Raw genomic sequence first — 20060 nt, forward strand, 5'->3', positions numbered from 1 at the left:
TAGCAGCAATAGCGAAGGAATCGCTCGATCGCTCAGGTTCAGTAACGCGTAGCCTGTAGTGCAATCGCTCGGGCTCAGTTAGGCGACGCCTCGCTCGGGTTCAGTTAGAGCCCAATGCCTCGCACCCATGCGCATACGGTATGAGAGAAACGCGCATCGCTCGGCCCCCGACCACCCACCGTAACCGGGAACTCCCCAATATTTTCCTCGCCCTTGCTTCTACCATGGTTTTTTTCATCATGGACGGCCCAAAGAATGTCATGCAGCAGCGTCTCCGGCCCGCCCAGGATGAAAAGCCCATTTTCTGTCATGATTTTTTGTCATAGAAGTAGGAGCCCACCACATCTATGATGATACCGGTTTTTGTCACAACTATCGTCATAGAAGTGTCATAAGTATGACAAAAAAAAATTCTGTTCGGCTCAAAATGTCATGGATGTGTCTTTTTTTTGTAGTGTTAGGATAATATTTCATTCATAGCTTTTCCTTTAAGCTTACTCAGTAGTTTCTTAAGATCATCCCTATGCTTAGAAGCAAGAAATTTCTTAGTAATCTCCCCATCCATAACATAACCCTCAAGTACATTAAGCATTTTAGTCCTAGTAGGAGTGCTAGGTAACAGGTGAGCATCAAGAGCATCAAATTAGTTTCATCATTTTCTTCATTAGTTTCATCATTTTCAAATTATTTAGCTTTAGGAATCCGAGCATCAAGAAATTCACCAAGTGGCATGGTTTAATCAAGCAAAGTAGTAGCATCATCATGAGTATCATCAGTAGCAGAAGTAGTGTCTATTACTTGCGATTGGTGACATATCAAATTGAATAGCAGGTGGTGGTGTTGCAAGTCGACTTAAAATAGAAGGTGACTCAAGTGCGGAGCTAGATGGCAGTTCCTTAGTTCCCCTTGTCTTAGAGGGTACGTCCTTGGTCTTAGAGTCCTTCATATTATTCACAGTTAAGCGGATATTCAACTCCGAAGTGAACTTGTAAATAGAGCTATGCTCTCCCTGGCGACAACGCTAGAAAATAATCTTGATGACCCACAAGTATAGGGGATCGCAATAGTCTTCGAGGGTAGTATTTCACCCAATTTATTGATTCGACACAAGGGCAGCCAAAGAATATTTATAAGCCTTAGCGGTTGAGTTGTCAATTTAACCACACGTGGAAAGTTGTTTCTATGCAGCAAAGTATTTAATAACGCAGTAGTTTGATAGTTTTGATAGTAGTAGTAACAATAGCAGTAATAACAATAGTAACTTTGCAATGACAATATGAGCAAAGTGTAGGCATTGGATCAATGATGGATATTTGTATGGATGACATGCATCATGCAACAATCACAACCTAGAGTGATACATAATAGCTCCAATTCATCAATTCAATGTAGGCATGTATTCTGTATATAGTCATACATGCTTATAATAAGAACTTATATGACATCTTTTGTCCTACCCTCCCGTGGCAGCTGGATCTTTAAGGAAATCTAAGGGTAATTAAGGCCTTCTTTTAATAGAAAACCATATCAAAGCATTAGCACATGGTCAATACATTAACTCCTCGAATTACAGTCGTCCCTAAAGAGTATCCCCATTATTGTCACCTTGGGGTCTACGATTCAGAACAATAACAAGTGCATACAACTAGCAAATAGGATTGAGAACTCAAATATATTCACGTAAGCATAAAGGGTTAAAATATGAAATCATGGCACTTAGGCCCTAGTAACAAGCATTAAGCATAGCAAAGTCATAGCAACACCAATCTCAGAACATAGTAGATACTAGGGATCAAGCCCTAACAAATTGACTCGATTACATGACAAATCTCATCCATATCCATCACCGTCTAGCAAGCCTGCGAAGGAATTACTCACTCCTGGTGGTGAGCATCATGGAGTTATTGACGGAGAAGGGTTGTTGATGACGATGGCGATGATTCCCCCTCTCCGGAGCCTCGAATGGACTCTAGATCAGCCCTCCTAATGAAGAACAAGAGGCGGTGGTGGCTCCGTATCGTAAAACATGACACTTCTTTCTCTCTGATTTTTCTCCATGGGACGAAACTTATAGGACCAGACGTAGGGCAAATGGAGGCTCGAGGGGCCCACAAGCCTGGGTGGAGCGCCCTTGTGGCCCTGTGGTGGCCTCCCTCGGATCTTTTCGCCGGTATTTTTTATTAATTCCAAAATAATTCTTTGTAAATGTTTAGCCAATTTCGAAAACTTTTATTTCTGCACAAAAACAACACCCTGGTAGTTATGCTGAAAACAACGTCATTTCAGATTAGTTTCATTCAAATCATGCATATTAGAGTCCAAAACAAGAGCAAACGTGTTTGGAAAAGTAGATATGTTGGAGACGTATCAGGTCGGCGTGCCGCATGATGCTGCTGAAGGTGAAAAGTTGGCTGGGGATGAAGATATCCCCGCAACCAATGATGTCATCGATCCAAAGATTCTCCATTGAGCTCTTGTGACCACACGGCAGAACATGTATGGGCCGCCAATGTCATTGCCAAAAATGGCATATCTCGGGTAGGGGGTCCCAAGCTTGGTGATCTGAGCTAGATGGTAAAATGAGAAAATGGGGACACGATGTTTACCCAATTTCGGGCCCTCTCAAGGAGGTAAACTCCTACGTCCTACTTTTGATTTATTGATTGTGATGGAGTAAAAAGTAAAGTATGATCTACCTCGAGATCGTATGAGGGAGTTCTAAGCTCTAAAACCTCATAATTGTGCCTCTACAGACTAAACCACATTGCTTATATAGGCACCGGGGGTATCTAGGGTTTAGACGTGGTCAATTACAATCTAAGGGTAAGCATGCTGATCATTTAAATATGCTTGAAGTGTACGCTAAGCCTTCAGGAGATCTTCATCTTGATTACGCCAAGGGTCAGGCCCTGCATGGCCCATTCATCAGTCTTTAGTGGGTCCTTAGGATGGCCCATAATCGGCGGGTCGATGTATTAAGCACCCATAGTCTAGGACACCAACAGGGAGGGTTGACATCGGCAAAGCTAGGTTTCCCTCGAGTATCCATAGGTAGGCGAGGCTGGCCGGGGTGGTTATTGTACTATCACCTCTCAGTCTGCATGCACATCAAAGGTGGCCTTTTCAAAACAATGCCATAGGTTGTGCTTGCCCGTTTAACTATGTCGAGTTGTCATTTCTTTACACGCTATTGCCAAAAATGATTCATTGTGCTTTGCTAGTTTAACTATGGGATTTTGTCATATTTACACTTGATTGCCAATAATGATTTGTTGTGCTTGCTAGTTTTACATATTATAAGTTGTCTATTTTGTACATGTAACTGCCAAAAATGATTTCTTTGTGCTTCCCAGTTTATTTATGTCAAGTTGTCATATTTTACATGCATGGAATTGCAAAAAAAATGGCAATGAAGTTAATTTTTTGTGAAGCAAATAAGTGTCTAAAAATATGACAAGTAACTGCAACAATATGGCAACTATGGACGGGAAAAAAGTTGTCAAAACATGTCTGGAAGGGGAGAGGAGTAGGAAAATCTCTGGAGACTCTTTATAGAAGTGCATGCTCTAGCCAATGCAACCAAAAGACCGATCCGATGGAAGAGACTAGGCAGCACACTATACATCAACACTCCCCCTCACGTGTGCCTCCCTCAGACCTAAACGTGGACCGAAAGTGGGCTACAATTTAATTGCGCTAGTCGGGTCTTGAACTCAAGACCTCTTGGCTCTGATACCATGTAGAAGTGCATGCTCTAGCCAATGCAACCAAAAGACCGATCTGATGGAAGCGACTAAGCAACACACTATACGTCAACACTCTTAACAAAAAGAGATGGGAGGAGAGAGAAAGATGGGAGAGAAACGAGAGCCCCCCGTGGTGGCTTTCTTTTATAGGTTAGCAATAGTGGGCACATTTCTCAAAACTTATGGCTTTAATGTCGGTCATTCGCAGATTACTTTCAAGTCTATGTTTTTGGTTCACAACACTGCATCAAGTTAGACTTGATTAAAAATTATATATTTTTTTGTTTCTATTTTGTTTTTGATGTGCAACTATTTTATTTTCTTTGTTTTGCTACTTACATGTCCAGCATTCGGTTTCTTCTCCAGTTAATGAATACAACTATCATGTTATCCTTATGAAAAGTTAGTCTTGGTTTTTTTCTTGCTTTTGTGCTGATTCTTGTAAGAAATCATGCAAGTTTTGTGAACAAAGCATGGATTGACAACCATTTCCCAGAAATGAAAAAAAATCAGGATTTGATCAATTAAACTAGGTCTAACTCTCCAAGACATCCTATAGTTCGTGGGGCAACGCATACTTGGTTTGAAAATAGAGCAAATTGTTTCATTGTTGTAGACAAAGAACATAAATGAATCACAACTCTTTTTGGATGTTCAAAAATAAAATAAAAATATAATTCATTATAAAACATAAATGAGAATGGGTTGAAATTCAATGAGGCTTGTCGTTATTGTTTGAATGAGCGGTGGAGGTATACGACAAACAATAGCACAACAGTCCAAAAGTGAAGCCCTTGTGACACATAAAAGATGTCTTTATTGTGAGGCTTGTGTCATCACTAGTGTCTCGATCTCTATCGGCATAATGAATACTTGATATACATAAGAGATACTACTATGTAGAAGAGAAGATAATGACATTAGTAAGATTAAATTCCATCAATTGATTTTGGCGCCTCGTAGGCTACACTGGTTAATTCTGGATACATCAAACAACATTATTTTTTGAGCTTGAAGCGTAAATTTATACTTCTAGAATCGATGACGGACAGAGGTACTTGCACAAAAACCTTTCCTGATGAGGTGAAGAGCCCCTGCTGTTTTCGCCTCAACAAAAAGTCGTGATGCCTCACTCCTAACATCCTAGTGCCCAGACATGTCATCTTCCATGCCACTTGTCACTGGAGTGGTGTTGGGACAAACAACCTTTTTTAGGACCGCCCTCTAGAAGCTTGATTCATTTTGTTCAACAACCTAAATCGTATAAGGAGGGATTACAATACAATTCAACACATCATCTAGATTTCCTAGCATAAGAATCGGCAGTGTGGCTCGTGCTTCGGTGGGTTCACCTAGTCCGTGTGCGTATGTTACTCCGGACCACTCCGGCCATGGCGGGCAGGCACAGGCAGACGCCGACGAACCAGCGGACACGAGGATTGCACCGATCGGTTGCTTGCTGCACCGAATAACAACCTATTGGACTCACTTGCAATGCCAACCTAGATGCCGGTCACCAACAGTTGACATACATGCCACACATCATCATCTAGTTCCTTTTTGTGCGTCATCCCATGGTTTGACCTGTTCCAAAGGGGCGCTCTGTGCCAAAGCATCCCGCCCACACACAACACATACCGTGATCTAGAAAATATATCATAAGCAAGTTAAGGAGTAGTAGAAGATTTGATGGAAGCAAGTTAAAGCAGGAAGGGCCGGAAATACATATACAATGCATAACTCACAGGACTTAATAGCATTCATATCACGTGAGGATGGAAAAAAAGGGAAATTGCATGCACTAGATGGAGGTATCCGGTGCAATCTCTACTCCTAAAGGGGGAGTCTGTCGTCATGGTTGGTTCGTCTGTCGTTGGTTCGTTAGTTCGCCTCCCTTGCTTGTTCTGTTCCACCTCTCTATTCCCGTACGAAAAAGGAAACATCCTCAACTCCCGTTTCTGATTTCGCTCTAGCAAATCAGCGGTGGAGCCCTCACTCAAAGAAAAAAAATGCTCACCCCTTTTCAGACTCCCGAGCCCTCGCTCGCACGCCGCCGTCGTACCCATCCTGTTTGCACGCCGCCCCCGTCCTCCCGATCGGGAGCAACCGTTTCACAAGGAACCAATAGCCGACGATGCTGGATTCCATGGATGGAGGTTTCGAAGTCCAGGTCACGCCAAAACCCTCTTCTTCTGGGTTGTCGACGCACACTAGGGTGATAGTCAAACCCTAGCCAGGGCGAGACGTCGGATTCCTCTCCCTTCTTGCTCTAAGGCAGGGATGGAGCTACATGATGGCCAGGGTGGGCCGCGGCCCACTCTGGGATTTTGCATCGGCCTATAATCTATGCATTTCTAACTAGGCTAGAGAACAAAAAAAGGTCCGTCCTGAGAGTGTTTGGCAATATTTGGGTAAGGGAATAGGAGTTTGGAGCAGGGAGTTGTATTGAGATTAGACATGGGATAAGTCATTTTATTCTAATTCTTTGTTTGGCGCGTGATAGGAGTTATGTATGGTTATCTAAGTATAAAATGTATCCCTTTATTTGGTTCATTGAAATTAACGACGGACTAGACAAGGAAAATGAACGTAGTTATAACGAAGGGTTAAGACGGACTCACTGAAACTATCCCCTTGCAAACTCCCACCCTCTCCCTTGCCGCTTCTACCGACGCCCTCGCACAGGAGCACAGGAGCGTCAGCCGCCTCGGCGGTCGCCGACCGGATCCGCCGTACCGCCTCTCCTTCCCGCCTGCCCGGCTCCAGCCGCGCCCCTCCCCCGGCCTCCTGCCCCCCCTGCCGGCCTGCCCTGCCCCGCCCCCCTGCAAAGCCGGTGGCAGCAATAGTACTCCCCGGCGGCAGCAAGCCATCAAGCGAACAGGACTGCAAGACCAACCCGATTTAATAAGGATCAAAATACCCCAATTTCAGATTTAGGGTTTGCTTTTTTGCACTATACTATCCAGTACATCAACAAATATATAATTTTGCACCTCATTTCTGCCTCAGTTAACTTTATTGATAGAAAGTAAATTTTATTTCAGAACTTTTAAAGAATGTAGAGGACCGGAGACATTGTTTCTCTTTTCCAGAAAGAAATTATGAAGATGATATAATTGATACCTTCATGGCAATGCAAAAACGTAGGACACAAACATAGTCTTTTTGAATTTCTCAAGTTATGTACTATTGTCCATGTAGTATGTACAATGTAGACTTCTTTATGCAAAACTGAGATTTAATTGAGAATTTTAATGGCTTCTAAGACCTTCTATGTGATATTGGTAATTAGTGAGAACATTTAGATGTCATTTTGCTTATCAATTTTTTTGGAGCGGACCACCCTGTTGTCAAATGCTAGCTCCGCCACTGCCCTAAGGTGTTGTGCTGACTGCGAGATTGGGGATGCGTGCGGACAGACCTGCCACCGGCGCCAAGGGCATGCTATCCGCCGTGCTGCCGGGGGCGTGGCCATACACTGGAGCTACAGCCTCATGTCTGTTGTTTGGGCATGGGGCTTTCAAGTGAGTATGAAGTTCCTCCTCAGCCTTTGGTTCTTCAATCGATATAATTTTCATGTTGTTTTCCTGGGCCTTCCTGCTTGATCTTGCGTGTTCCTCCTCTGTACATCACTTAACCAATCACATCAGCCTATGAATATTTACTTAGCTCACTGGTATTCAGTAATATGAATGGGCCTGTTATATGGATTACAATTGCTACCATCTGTCTGTAGTTTTTACAAGTAGAATGTGGAACAATACTGAAGTTCAGTACTAGCTCCAAGGTGAGTAGTTGAATTACTGATAATGGAGGTAATTCAGTGGTGAGCATGGATTGGGGAGACGAACATTATGGGAGGACAAGGAAGGATGATGATTTGAAGGTAAAAATAATCGACAATGCTATTTGATGTGCATAAGGATGCTAAAAGGATATTTATACCCCATTGCAGTGCACGCTGTGGAGCATGGCGGCGTTGGCTACTTGGCTTCCTGGTTCTCGGCCTTCATGGGGTGGCTAGACCACACCACATAGAAGACGAGGGTGATGTCGGTTAGGGGCCTGGGCAACGACGATTAGAATGGCCAGGTCGAAGTCGCAGGTGCGTGACGGCTGGAGAGGGCCGCAAGGTCCAGAGAGGGTGTGCACAGCGGATGTGTTCTACTTCCCATTGAGAGGATTCTGGTAGGTTTCTCTAATAGTAAAACTAACTAACAATTGTAGTTAACTGTACCGCAGCGGCGCACTTCTTATTCCTGGATTAAGCCTAGGCCTACTCTACGAATCATGTAGTATTGTTGTGAACTCATAAGTAAAACCATTCTCTATCCAATACAGAGTTGGCGTAGTATTGTTGTGAACTCATAAGTTTCTATTTTAATTTTTCTTTCACTTGATCTTCAGGTTTACAGGGTTAATGGATCCATGCTTCAATGAATTTATAGAAGTGCGTTCACTTATCTAGCTTTTTGTTCTCATTCTGTTTGAAATCCGTAGACATTTTCCAAAATTTTCTTGTCAATGCACAAGTTTCCTTATTTAGAGAAAAAGCATACGCCCGACTTTATAAATAAAGCCATAAGGCAGGTAGCAACAACATCACAGATAAGTATCAAACACACCCAAGCCCCAACGACGGGCGAGATGACAGGGGAGAAAGTCCAGTACATGGCTCCCTCGCCAGTACACAACACGCATGCCGAAAGAGAAAGGTCCAACTAAAACTAAAGCATCCGGCCCAAAAGAAGCAATTAAGCATCATGCTCTTGTCTGCATAACTGAGACGCCGTAGCCCGGATTTTGTAGATCAACATAGAGAGCGCCTCTTGGTCATCGACCTTAGTCAATGATTTCCACTGCTGCAGGAAAGCACACGATTTAAATAAGCAGTCAGCAGGTTTAGCCGGAAACACGTGCTCGATAGTAAATTTGTTCCTAGTCGTCCACAGGGACCAACATAAAGCTCCCAAGCCCACCCAAAAGATGCGCCTGGAGATGCCGGAAAGGTTGTATGCCAAGTTGCCCAACTTGGCAAAGGAGGCAGGGGCCCAAGAAACACGGAGCCAGTCCCGCACGCAACTTCAAATGAGCTTAGCCAGGTGACAATGAAAAAAAAATGTGTTCCGTGTCTTCCACATCACCGCAAAGGGCACAGAACTGGGAGCCCGGTCCATTTCTCTTACGAATTTGATCAGCCGAGGGCAACCGGACTCGGAAAGCTTGCCACAAGAAGATTTTAATCTTAGGGGGAATACGGGCCTTCCAAATCTGGGAGAAACGATTAGTAGGCGTGCCACCAACAAGCTTAGAGTAAAGTGATTTAACAGAAAAGCGTCCAGAGGAAGATAGTGGCCAGAGCACCGAATCCTTGACCGTCGAGAGCGTAGGGAAGAGGGCAGTAAGACGTTGTCGATCTTTGAACTCTACATGCGACAGGGAGTGGCAGAAGGCCAGGATCCACCCCTGGGAAGCTAACTTCGCAATAGAAATATTTGGATCAGAGCAATAAGAGAAAATGGTAGGGAAGGTCACCGAGAGAGGTGAGTCTCCACACCACCAGTCTAGCCAAAACCTAATCAAGGAGCCGTCCCTAACAACAAACTTAACGAAAGATTGAAAAATTGGTCTAACTTTGACCAAAGACTTCCAAAACTGAGAACCACCACGCTGCAGAGCAAACATCGGGCTAGAGGATGGAAAATATTTAGCCTTAAGGATCGACAGCCAAAGGGGCTGATCCTCAACACTCATAATCTTCCACCACCATTTAATCATCAGGCATTGGTTCATGATGGAAGTATTAAGAATCCCTAACCCCCCAAGGTTTTTGGGCCTACACATCAACTTCCATTTAACAAAACGGTATTTGCGGTGATTGTCCGCCGCATTCTAGTAAAATGCCCCACGGTGTTTATCAAAACCAACATGAATCCCAGCTGACAAGAGATAGAATCCCATCAGGAACATGGGGAGGGAGGAAAGACAAGCATTAATCAAAGCCACTTTACCCACATTCGTGTTATATCTACCCCACTAGGGAAGGACCCTGTTGCCCACCTTTGTGACCACCGGGGCAAAATGTTTGGCATGAAGCACGTCCGGGGAAATTGGCAGGCCCAAGTATTTGAACGGAAAGGAGCCCAACTTACAGTTGAGAAGGTGTGCTACTCGCACGGCTTCCGACTCATCCACACCAGTAACAACCACTTCACTTTTGGCAAAGTTAATCTTAAGCCCCGACATCGCCTCGAAGCATAATAAAATAAACTTGAGGTGAGCAAGGCAGGCATCATCCAGCTCAACCATAATAATAGTGTCGTCCGCGTATTGGAGGTGGGTCAGACCATGGGGAATAAGATTAGACCTAACAGGAGTAATGTGCCCGCAAGTAGCTGCCCTAGAGAGCAAGCGAGATAAGGCATCCGCAACGAAGTTGAACAGAATGGGCGAGGCAGGGTCGCCTTGCCGCAGGCCCCTACCATTGGCAAAGAACTTGCTAACCTGACCATTAACATTGATGGCAGTGTGGCCTCCCGAGACCAACTGCATAATTCTATGGACAAGGGGCCCCTCAAACCCTTTAGCCAATAAAACTCTACATAAAAAAGGCCAACTCACCGAATCATAGGCCTTCTCAAAGTCTACTTTAAGAATCACCGCTTTCGAATTGCGAATCTTAAGGTCATGAACGATTTCATGCAGGCAAAGAACCCCGTCTAGAATGAAACGACCCTCAATGAAAGCCGACTGAAAAGGGCTGATGGTACGGTGGGCAATGGGGGAGAGGCGAGTGGCTAACCCTTTTGCCAGAAACTTGGCGACGTTATTAATAAGGGCAATCGGCCTAAATTGCAAGATCGAGTCCGCGCCCTTGACTTTAGGTATAAGGGTAATGACAGCATAGTTAAGGCGAGAAATATCCACCGTACCCAACTAGAACCCTTGGATAATTTTACAAATGAGAACCCGCAACTGCGGCCAGAATTTTTTAAAGAAGGGGATAGAAAAACCATCAGGACCAGAGGCAGCGTTCGGGTTAGCCGAGCTAATCACCTGCCAAATTTCCTCGTCAGATAAAGGGACCATCAGGCCCAACTTTTCGCCCGGAGAAATCCTAGAACCCTCATCCCAGAAACCAGAGCAGAGGTCAAGCCCAGGGTCCGGCTTAGAGCCGAGGAGATTGGAATAGAAGCCAACAATGTGATTCATAATGAGGGACTGGTCCAAGATTCTGACGTCGTCAATCAACAGAGTGTCAATGAAACATCTGCGATGTCTGCCATTAGCGATCGCAAAGAAATACGTCGTCATAGCATCCCCCCTTCAAGGTCCAATTAAGGGCACCTCGTTGGCGCCAGTAAATTTCCGACTGTTGGTGTAGCAACATCAAAGCGTCTTCCAGGGAGTAACGAATAGCCCACTGAGAGGCGGAGAGACCAGACGTGTCAGCAGAGTAATCCAGATCCCGGAGTTGAGATTCAAGGGAGTCTTTGTCTCTACGGAGCTCATATGCCCTATTCCGAGACCACCCCCTTAAGAATTTACGAAGCTCATAAGACAGTTTGTGCCAATCATCCATGGGGCCAAAGGAGCGATGAGGAGAAGAAAGAAAATTAGAGATCTTTGAAACCATCATCTCAAAAAAAACCTCCACAACAAGCCAAGAAGCATCAAACTGGAAACGGGAGGGAGAAACGAGGGAAAGGATACCCGCATCCAGGACCAGGGGGACATGATCAGAGCCAACCGCAGGCCTAGCCTTAAGCAGCGCGCGGGGAAACAGCGAGTCCCACCGATCAGACACAAACACCCTATCCAGCACCGACCGGACAGGAGAGGATTGATGGTTAGACCAAGTGAACCGCACCCCCACCCTAGGGAGCTCATGAAGCGCGCAATTACTAATGAAATCATTAAAATCATTGGCAAGAGGCCAAGAGAAATTAGGACTGTTCTTGTCGGCCGGAGAGCGTAACAAATTGAAATCACCCCCAATTAAAAGAGGAATATTGCAGGCTTCAATCTTAATCCAAAGTTCATCCAAAAAAAAAGAGGTGCAAGCGTGTGATCCGCGGGGCCGTAAACCACCATAAATTCCCACAAAGTGTTCAGCTCACGATGATGAACCACACAGCTAGCCCAAAAAATGCCATGATCAAAAGCAATGAAGTCAATCATGTCCCGCTTGGACCCAATCAAGATGCCCCCAGAGTGACCCGAAGCAGGGAGAAAGTGCCAGTCAAACCTATCCATCCCAGCCAACGCAGAAAGTTCAGAAGGGGAAAAGGATTCCTTAAATGTTTCGACCAACCCTAAAATGTCAATATGTTCACCACAAACCAAGTCATGAATCTGGTCTCGGCACCCCCTAGCACCGAAACCACGAATATTCCAGAAGAGAGTTCTCATTTGAAGGAAAGGTTTTTAATACGAAGACTCGATCTGCACGGGGCCACATAAGGCTTAGAGCGCTTGGAATGATCGATCTTAACACGGGCAGGGGGAGCAGACGACTGGCCACAACCATTTGTCGCACCTACCACCTAGGGCTGGCCCTGAACCCCAGCAGGGCCAGCAACACTCGCGGCCTCCAAGGCCTTAGCAATAGCAGCCTGGGCTGCCGCATTGGCCCTAATGACAGAAAGAAGGTGAGAAGGAGAGCCCATCCCCGGTTTAGCATCCACACCAATATCAGACACGATCTACAACAAATGATCATCTGATAATGCAGGTAAAATAAGGCGAACAGGAGAGGCAGGAGAGATGATTGGACAGACGAACCTGCAGGAGGAAGATCCCTGGCCGCAGAGCGTCGCTCCGCCCGCACCGCCACCGAAATGCCAGAGTCGCGCACACGGCAGCCCTTTCGCGCCGGAGAACACAGCACCAGGGAGCACCGGACCGGCGACGCCGGAACGGGGCCAGACCCCGAGGCAGAGCCCAGATCCTTCTCCGGACGACGAGCCAGACCCGCCGCCGAAAGCTTGGAGGTAGAAGAAGCCCGACTCTTAGCAGAAAATTTCCGGATCGATGACTTCTTCTTATTCTTAGTTGAGAGCTCGATGGAACGCAGGGGGGAGGCGGGAAGATCCTCGATCCCAGAGAAGGAAGGAGACTGCGAGCGAGTAGGCACATTGGAGCACACACCAGAGAAGGGGGCCCCTTACCAACAGCAGCATCACGGGGAGCCAGGCCCTCTTTTTGAGGGTTAGGAGCTGGGGCATTGTCCTTGAGCAACTCACAATTATCAGGCTCCAGCTTATCCCATTCAAACTGAGTGAAGCGTGGATCCGAACCTCCACTTGGGTTTTGCCCCCCGGCCGAACCATCACCATGCATGTCATCTTGGTCAGAAGGCTTGGAAGGAGGAGGCGGAGGTGGAACATGGGGTTCAGCACCCTCAACCCGAACACGAAGTCGCACACCCTCAGGAGATGGGAAAACATCCACGGAACCATGAACACAGATAGGATCGATGCACCACACACTGAGACGAACCGGGCCAACCTTGCCCAGAGACTCCGAATCAACTTCCATAGGCTTGCCAATGAGATTACCAAAAGCCATCATGAACTCCACACAACAAAGCCCAACTGGCACGTCGTCAACTAACACCCAAGTCTTGCTGAGAGGGCCCACCACCTTTGCACCACAAGTAGCCGCTTTGACAGACACCACAAGCTGGTTTAGGGGAAGAGTAAAACTGGTGCACGAGGAGATCATCCTTAGACAGTCCTTGGAGGGGAAAACCACTGCGAATTCATACTCTGAAAGCTGGCGCACCTACCAGTCCCAGCCACCGTCGTCCCAGATTTTCAAACCATCCAGGAGGGTCTGCGGAGAGATCTTCTGACCACACACCATGATGATGGCCGCATTAGAGAGGGACAGCGCCGCCATCACCACAGGAACATCAGCATCCAAAGCGAAGAACGAGCATCCAGGCAAACCCAACCCAAACTATATGAAGGAGGGGCTCTTGGTACGATTACGGCAGTCCACAGTAAGATGACCATCGGAGCGGCAGATGAGGCAGAAGGGTGGGTTAGTGCATCTAGATTGGAAGTGTTTCAGGCGGTGGCAGGCAAAGCAAGTCAGGGTCGGAGAAGGGCCCGAGGCAACAGGATGCTGGCGGAGAGGGGGAGGTGGCGGCGGCAGGATGCCATCACCACGGACCGCAGAAGAGGCACCAGGAGCAGAGGGAGGAGCACGCTGGTCCCCGACCAACGAAGAGGAAGAGCCAGGCCCGAAGCGCGGCCCCGAGCGAGAGGCAGCGCCAGCTGCAAACGAGCGAGGAGGTGGCCGAGGCGGAGGGACCGGACCCCTGGCCGGAGCGGGGCGCAGCGCCGACGAGGATGAGCCACCACCAACGAAGCAGCAGCGGGCTCCCACAGATCCGGCCCCGACCCCGACACACCACCAGATCCAGGGAGCACCATCCCAGATCTGGCCACGGAGCGCTCCGGCCCCGCCTCCCAATCCTCCCGCTCGCGCGACAGCTCGCGGGCCGCCTGCTCATATTCGAGCTTCGACCACAGCTCCGCCTCATAGGCCAGATCGACACCATTGCCCGGCGAAACTTCACGGGCCCGCTTGCTACCCGAAAGGGCCTCAGAGGAGGAGCCCCTAGACTTGTCCATGGCGATCACTTCAGCGAAGGAGAGGAGGAGAGGAGGTGGGGAAGAAGTGGATCTGGAGAAATGGCGGATAGGACGATGCGCCCTGCGGATATCAGCGGCGGAAGCCGGAAACCCTAGGAAGGGGGGAGAGGCACCGCGGCGCACCCATATATAGCTACAACAGGCCAGGCCAGAGTGGGCCGAATGGGCCGGAATGGGACAGCGGGCCAAGGGAGGGGACGGACGCGATGCAGTGGCCACTACCAACTGCCCCGTGCCCACAGACGGGAGGGGAGGGAAAGAATCGAGAGAGGATGGAGCCGGGGGCCCGGGCGGCCCAGCCCGAGTCAATCCAGGCGCCACCAGGCCCAAGTGCCCACCAAGGCCCACCTTGACCACAGGGCAACCCGGATCTAGGGTTTGGCCACCATCCGCCCCCGCACACGCCGACGCGACCGCCGCCACCGGCGCCGGCCCCGGCCTGAGAGGAGGACAATCAGGACCAGCGACCGGTGACGCCACATCGTCCGGATCCAACACCACAGAGGAAGGAGGAGGACCGAGGAGACCACGATCCGGGGAAGGAGCCGGGCCCCGACCCGCCATGCATCGGCGCCGATCAATGCGCATCCACCCCGACGAACCAGAGGGCACCGACACCGGCTGGCCCCGGCCGCCCGGAGCAAATTTCCAGGAGCCACTACTGGAATCTGGCACTTTGCCATCTGCCATGGCAGATGGCAAAGGCTTTGCCATCTGCCAGGAGATGGCAAACAGTTTGTCTGAAACCCTGCCGGTAAAGGCTTCTTTGCCATCTGCTGGCTGATGGCAAAGAGCCTGTGGCTTTGCCATCAGCTAGCAGATGGCAAAGCCTCTTAACGGGGTTAGCCATGTTAGAAGGCTAACGGCATACTTTGCCGTCTGCCAGCAGATGGCAAAGGCTGCAGGCTCTTTGCCGTCTGCCAACAGATGGCAAAGGCTGCATGCTTTGCCATCTGCCAGCACATGGCAAAGAGCTTTGCCATCTGCCGGCAGATGGCAAAGAGCCCAAATAGGCCAGCCCAAATTTTACATGTAGATGACACGTGGCCTCTTTGCCATCTGCCAGCTAATGGCAAAGCTCTTTGCCATCTGCTGGCAGATGGCAAAGTGACTATATTGCCCCATTTAATTTTATTTTTTCTTATATCAATTCATTTTCACCTTCCAATGAAATCAGAAAGCAATATCAGGGCATGAACAGATCTAAAGAACACAAACCACAAGCATAGACTCGGAGAAGACCAGGCACGACCACTGTGACGTCACTTCCCTTAATAATTATATCCTTACACTATACACGTTTCACAACTATAATTTGAACACCTGCTTGCCATAAATAAATATATGTTTACACTATACACAAGTGAATCATGTTGTGTCATTTACATGACGGGTAAATTAAATGAACATGTCTTGATTAGGTATGACATACTTTGGACAAGGAAGAGACCTGCAGATAAATAACACAATTAAACAAACAAGTACTGAAATATAAGTGTTCCGCATTAAGCTTGCTAGTAAGGAAAATATCAGGAGATGGCTTGCTAGCTTTCACCTCTAGATCACCCCCATGGCAACTTGATACATAGCAAGAAAACATTCCCCAATGGTTACAAACCTTCGGTGCAAAATGACATTCATGTCTGAAGACATCACTAAGAAATATCAGGTTCTATATGAGTCTGCCTTATTAAAGAACAGAGAGCAATGAAGAAAAGTGCAGTACATTAAATCAAGGCCAAATGATACATTGCATGCATCAGCGAGCAGAAAAATAAATGGTGTCTAATATTATATTTTCCCCTTCCAATAGAGAGACTCCTATATGTTTTCCCCTTCCTGCCCTGTGTGTGTTTTCTTTGCGCGAAAGTTCCTGTTTCAGTCAGAGAGGTAGAACAATCAGAAAATGAGAAGGTCTTTCACTTCCTTACAGAATGAAATTTCTGTCTTGCAAGTTTACAAAGTCATCAAGTTAAGCACTTGCGATAAAATTACCTGACTCAGAAAGCTGATATCACTCATACAAAAAACATGTTATACAATATTGAGTTTTGACATAGCTGGCTGTTATACAAGTTATACAAGTTGACCCCAGCCTGTTAAAATTTATACATGCATATCAACCAGTGGAACTCCTCACTTGGGGGAGCTGGGGCAGGCCAGTGGGTACCTCATGGGATGTGGGGCAGGCCGTCCCCATGCTCTCTCTCTGCTGTTTATGTAGCAATTCGCCTTGTAGTCTGAAGCATACGAACTTGTATCAGCATCTATATGTTTATGTCCCTATCATCTTATATTTGGATAAAATTATTACTGAATAAAATAGCATCAAGAAAAAAACAAGAGGAACATATGATCAAAATGCGGTCTGTTAGTGTGCTAATATGCATCTTTGGTGGTACTTTTGCTAAAAACTGAGTGCCCAAATGAAAGTAAGTGCAACCAGGAGAAAGTAAAACAACCATACACTGCCTAAAAACATAGTACAAACTTCACTGACCCTGCTGAAGACGAAAACAAGAGGCTGGATGAAGAAGCTGCTCCACAGTACTCAAGGATCGTGGTGAGAGATGAAAACTTAGAGCTTCATGGAGAAATTGCATGTCTGAAGGTTGTAGATAGGGCTAGTCAATCAGTTCAGGTACAAAAAGGGCCCCAGACTGCAGCAAAATGAACTGAAAGGATATCTTCTGAACCTATAAAAGCTCCAGTTTCTCTAGCAAGGGGAAAATTCAGAGTTATACCTATTGAGTAGATTTCCAGGCCCGACAGTATGCAGTGTGCATGCGAACTCGACCTCTAAACAGAATACAATCCGTGCTGGCGGCTGATAGCTTTCCGATTGGAACACACAACACGGCTCCCTGCAAAAAGCAAAAAACACAATATGGCTTGGCTGATTGATTTTCATTGACTTGATTCCCGGGAGGATTACGTACGCTCAAGATGAGAAAGGCACACCTCCGTACGCCTGAATCAAGTGCATTGGTATACACTAGGCCGTTGCCACACATCCTGGAGATACAAGGCACGTCAACAACGCATCTATACGCGGCAACGTTGCAGACACATAGACGGTCAATCGCACGCACAATGTCTGTACCATATCAGCACATCCTGTACAATATAACTGCTATGACATCAAGTGCATCGGTACCATGACGCCACCGTAACACCGTTATCAACTTTGTATAATATAACTGCAGGTACTACTTCTGTGATTAAATTTTTGCATTCTAACATGTCTGAACAAGTTCCTTACAACTAATCTGGTATCATATGCATTATTATAGTAGAGTAAAACACTTATTTCTAATCAAAATTTATAGATAAATCTTCTATTATATACTTAAGACAAAAGGCAAACAAGCCATCACGTTTATACACATATGCTCAAAGAATTACCATTGATTTTATTTAGAACGGTCGAGATTGAAAGATGAACAAAGATATGTACAGCACCTATTCGGTACAATAAATTGTTGACACGTATAAAGAGATCTATCATGAAAAAAAAAACAGTCTTTGGCACGTGAAAAGAGTTTATCATAGGCAGGTATGCGATAATCTATCATAGAAGGGAACCCAAGGAACTCTATGCTTGGCTAGGAAAAAGGCCAATCCGGTTCAACTTCAGAAAAGAATAGAAGTCCGGTTGCAAGACTGCTGCTTCTTTGCTGGAATTTAAGCCGATGCAAGCCGATGCAAAAGCTAGAGAAAGTCACGTACAAATAAAAAGGCAAGGTCCTACTATGACATCTACTATCCAAGCAGACACAAAAAAGAACAGAAAAACATACGATGCAAGCCTATTAAATCGGAACGTGCACACGGTCAGCCCAACATGTTGTAGATTCTTAAAAAGAAAAACATGTTGTACAGGGACACAATTGTTTTATCTTGGAGTTGGTACATGGGCACAAATTAATAACGGCTCGAGAGGCTATGGTATTTTTTTTATGGAGGCTATAGGCTAGCTCTACGCATGTTGTAACACAAACAGGAATTCACGGTGGGCAAATCAGTGCTGATGTCACCTGTCAAATCTTACGTGCAAATATCATAGATAATACCAGCAGCCTAATTGATCAAATCTTGCATGCAATCAGCGTTTCAGTGGCACTCAAGAAGTGGGCGATGCATTTATTTGCTTATCCTTACAAACTCCATAAAAAATCCATACGAGTTAGAAAGTGAATGGCAAATGAGATGGTTGCCCTGAAACTAAATGAAATGATAAACTAAAAGACAATAGCAAGTTTGTTTTTTGTATGAAATCAATAACAAAACTTGCAATCACTTTATATAAAATTGTTGGTTTGATTTATAGAAAATCAGAATTAATAATGAAACAATATCAAAAACTATTTTGTGCAGTGATACAATGCCCCTAAATCACTAAATGCAGACTAACCTTTATATATGCACCATCTTATTTTCTGAACAAATACTTCGCATCTCTGCAGATATGGATATGAAGAATCAAAATTAGTAGGTAATTTGACATTCTTCTTTCCTGCAAAATCTAAAAGAGTCAAGTAAAAATATCTAAAAGAGTCCATAATTAACTAAATTTTGGAAATTGCCGATCAAGAGTTAATACATGAAACCAATCCTAAAATTCGAATAAAAATAAAATCACTTTGAATGTGCTAGGCATACATAAAAATCTTCTATTAGGTGACGATGACATAGTAAAGAGGAATCAATGAATCACTTTGAATGTGCTAGGCATGTTTAACGAGTGAATTGCGTCAAGTCTCAACATTGCTCATGGTCATACCTAATAAAGAGGAATCAATGAATTAGATTTGGGGGCTTATAGGCAATTGCTCATGGTAGTAAAGAGGAATCAATGAATTAGATTTGGATTCACAGCCATACCTAATAAACCAGCAAGTCTCAGCATTGCTCATGGTCCTTCAATTTCTCACTGCCCCTTCTATTTGGCTCGTCAATCCTTCACTACCCTGCAGCAAGACCTAGGAGAGCCAGAAGGGAGATTTAGAGTTGGAGGCGAGTCAAATCGAGAGTTCGACCACAAGAGAAAGAATATGGTTACCTGGCCGGCGTTCGGGGAGGCGAGCTCCGCCTCCCACTTGAGCGCCCGGCCCCCGCCGCGCGGCTTCTCCTCCGCCGTCCACTTGACCTTCCGGCCGCCGGGCTCCGTGGCCGCGTAGGTGTACATGCGGCGCGGTCGGTGAGGTCGTGCAGGAGGAAGGCGTGCGGGGAGGGGATGGGGGGCGGGGCGAAGAAGGGGTCGGCGGGGAGGTAGAGTTCGAGGAGGTCGGGGTGGTGGGGAAAGGCGAACGGGGATGGGGATGGGGGTGGGAGGAAGGGGCAGGAGGCGGAGAGGGAGGAGGTAGGTGGTGGTGCGTGGATGAGATGCCAACGTTTTTTTTTACTTGGATGGGTGGGGAGAGAGGGAGGGGATAACCCCACAGTATTTTTTTATCTGAAAAAAAACCCATCTCTTTGCCATCTGCCAGCAGATGGCAAAGAATCTTTGCCGTCTGCTGGCAGATGGCAAAGAGGTGGGACTGATACGCCGTTACACACTTGACGGCCACAGGATTTGCCAACCTCTTTGCCATCTGCTGGCAGATGGCAAAGATTATTTGCCATCCATTAGCAGATGGCAAAGAATTGG

General features: G+C 46.4%; 1 long non-coding RNA gene across 12 annotated transcripts; it reads right to left on the minus strand.

Annotated features, from left to right (window-relative positions):
• Positions 1 to 15659: 15659 nt before the first annotated feature.
• LOC123111929 (uncharacterized) lies at positions 15660 to 19751 on the minus strand. 12 transcript variants are annotated; one of them, XR_006454913.1, is made up of 9 exons: positions 19473 to 19749; positions 19295 to 19392; positions 19073 to 19193; positions 18825 to 18870; positions 17155 to 17527; positions 16911 to 17015; positions 16581 to 16650; positions 15966 to 16283; positions 15660 to 15860 (listed from the first exon to the last, which is right to left on the minus strand). It is a non-coding gene; the product is annotated as an uncharacterized lncRNA (long non-coding RNA). The 12 variants fall into 12 exon arrangements; XR_006454910.1 differs by having other exon boundaries at positions 17155 to 17274; positions 17372 to 17527; positions 18825 to 19193; XR_006454916.1 differs by having other exon boundaries at positions 19128 to 19193; positions 19473 to 19748.
• Positions 19752 to 20060: the final 309 nt, after the last annotated feature.

The sequence above is a fragment of the Triticum aestivum genome, chromosome 5B (assembly GCF_018294505.1).
Source record: "Triticum aestivum cultivar Chinese Spring chromosome 5B, IWGSC CS RefSeq v2.1, whole genome shotgun sequence".
Classification (NCBI taxonomy): domain Eukaryota; kingdom Viridiplantae; phylum Streptophyta; class Magnoliopsida; order Poales; family Poaceae; genus Triticum; species Triticum aestivum.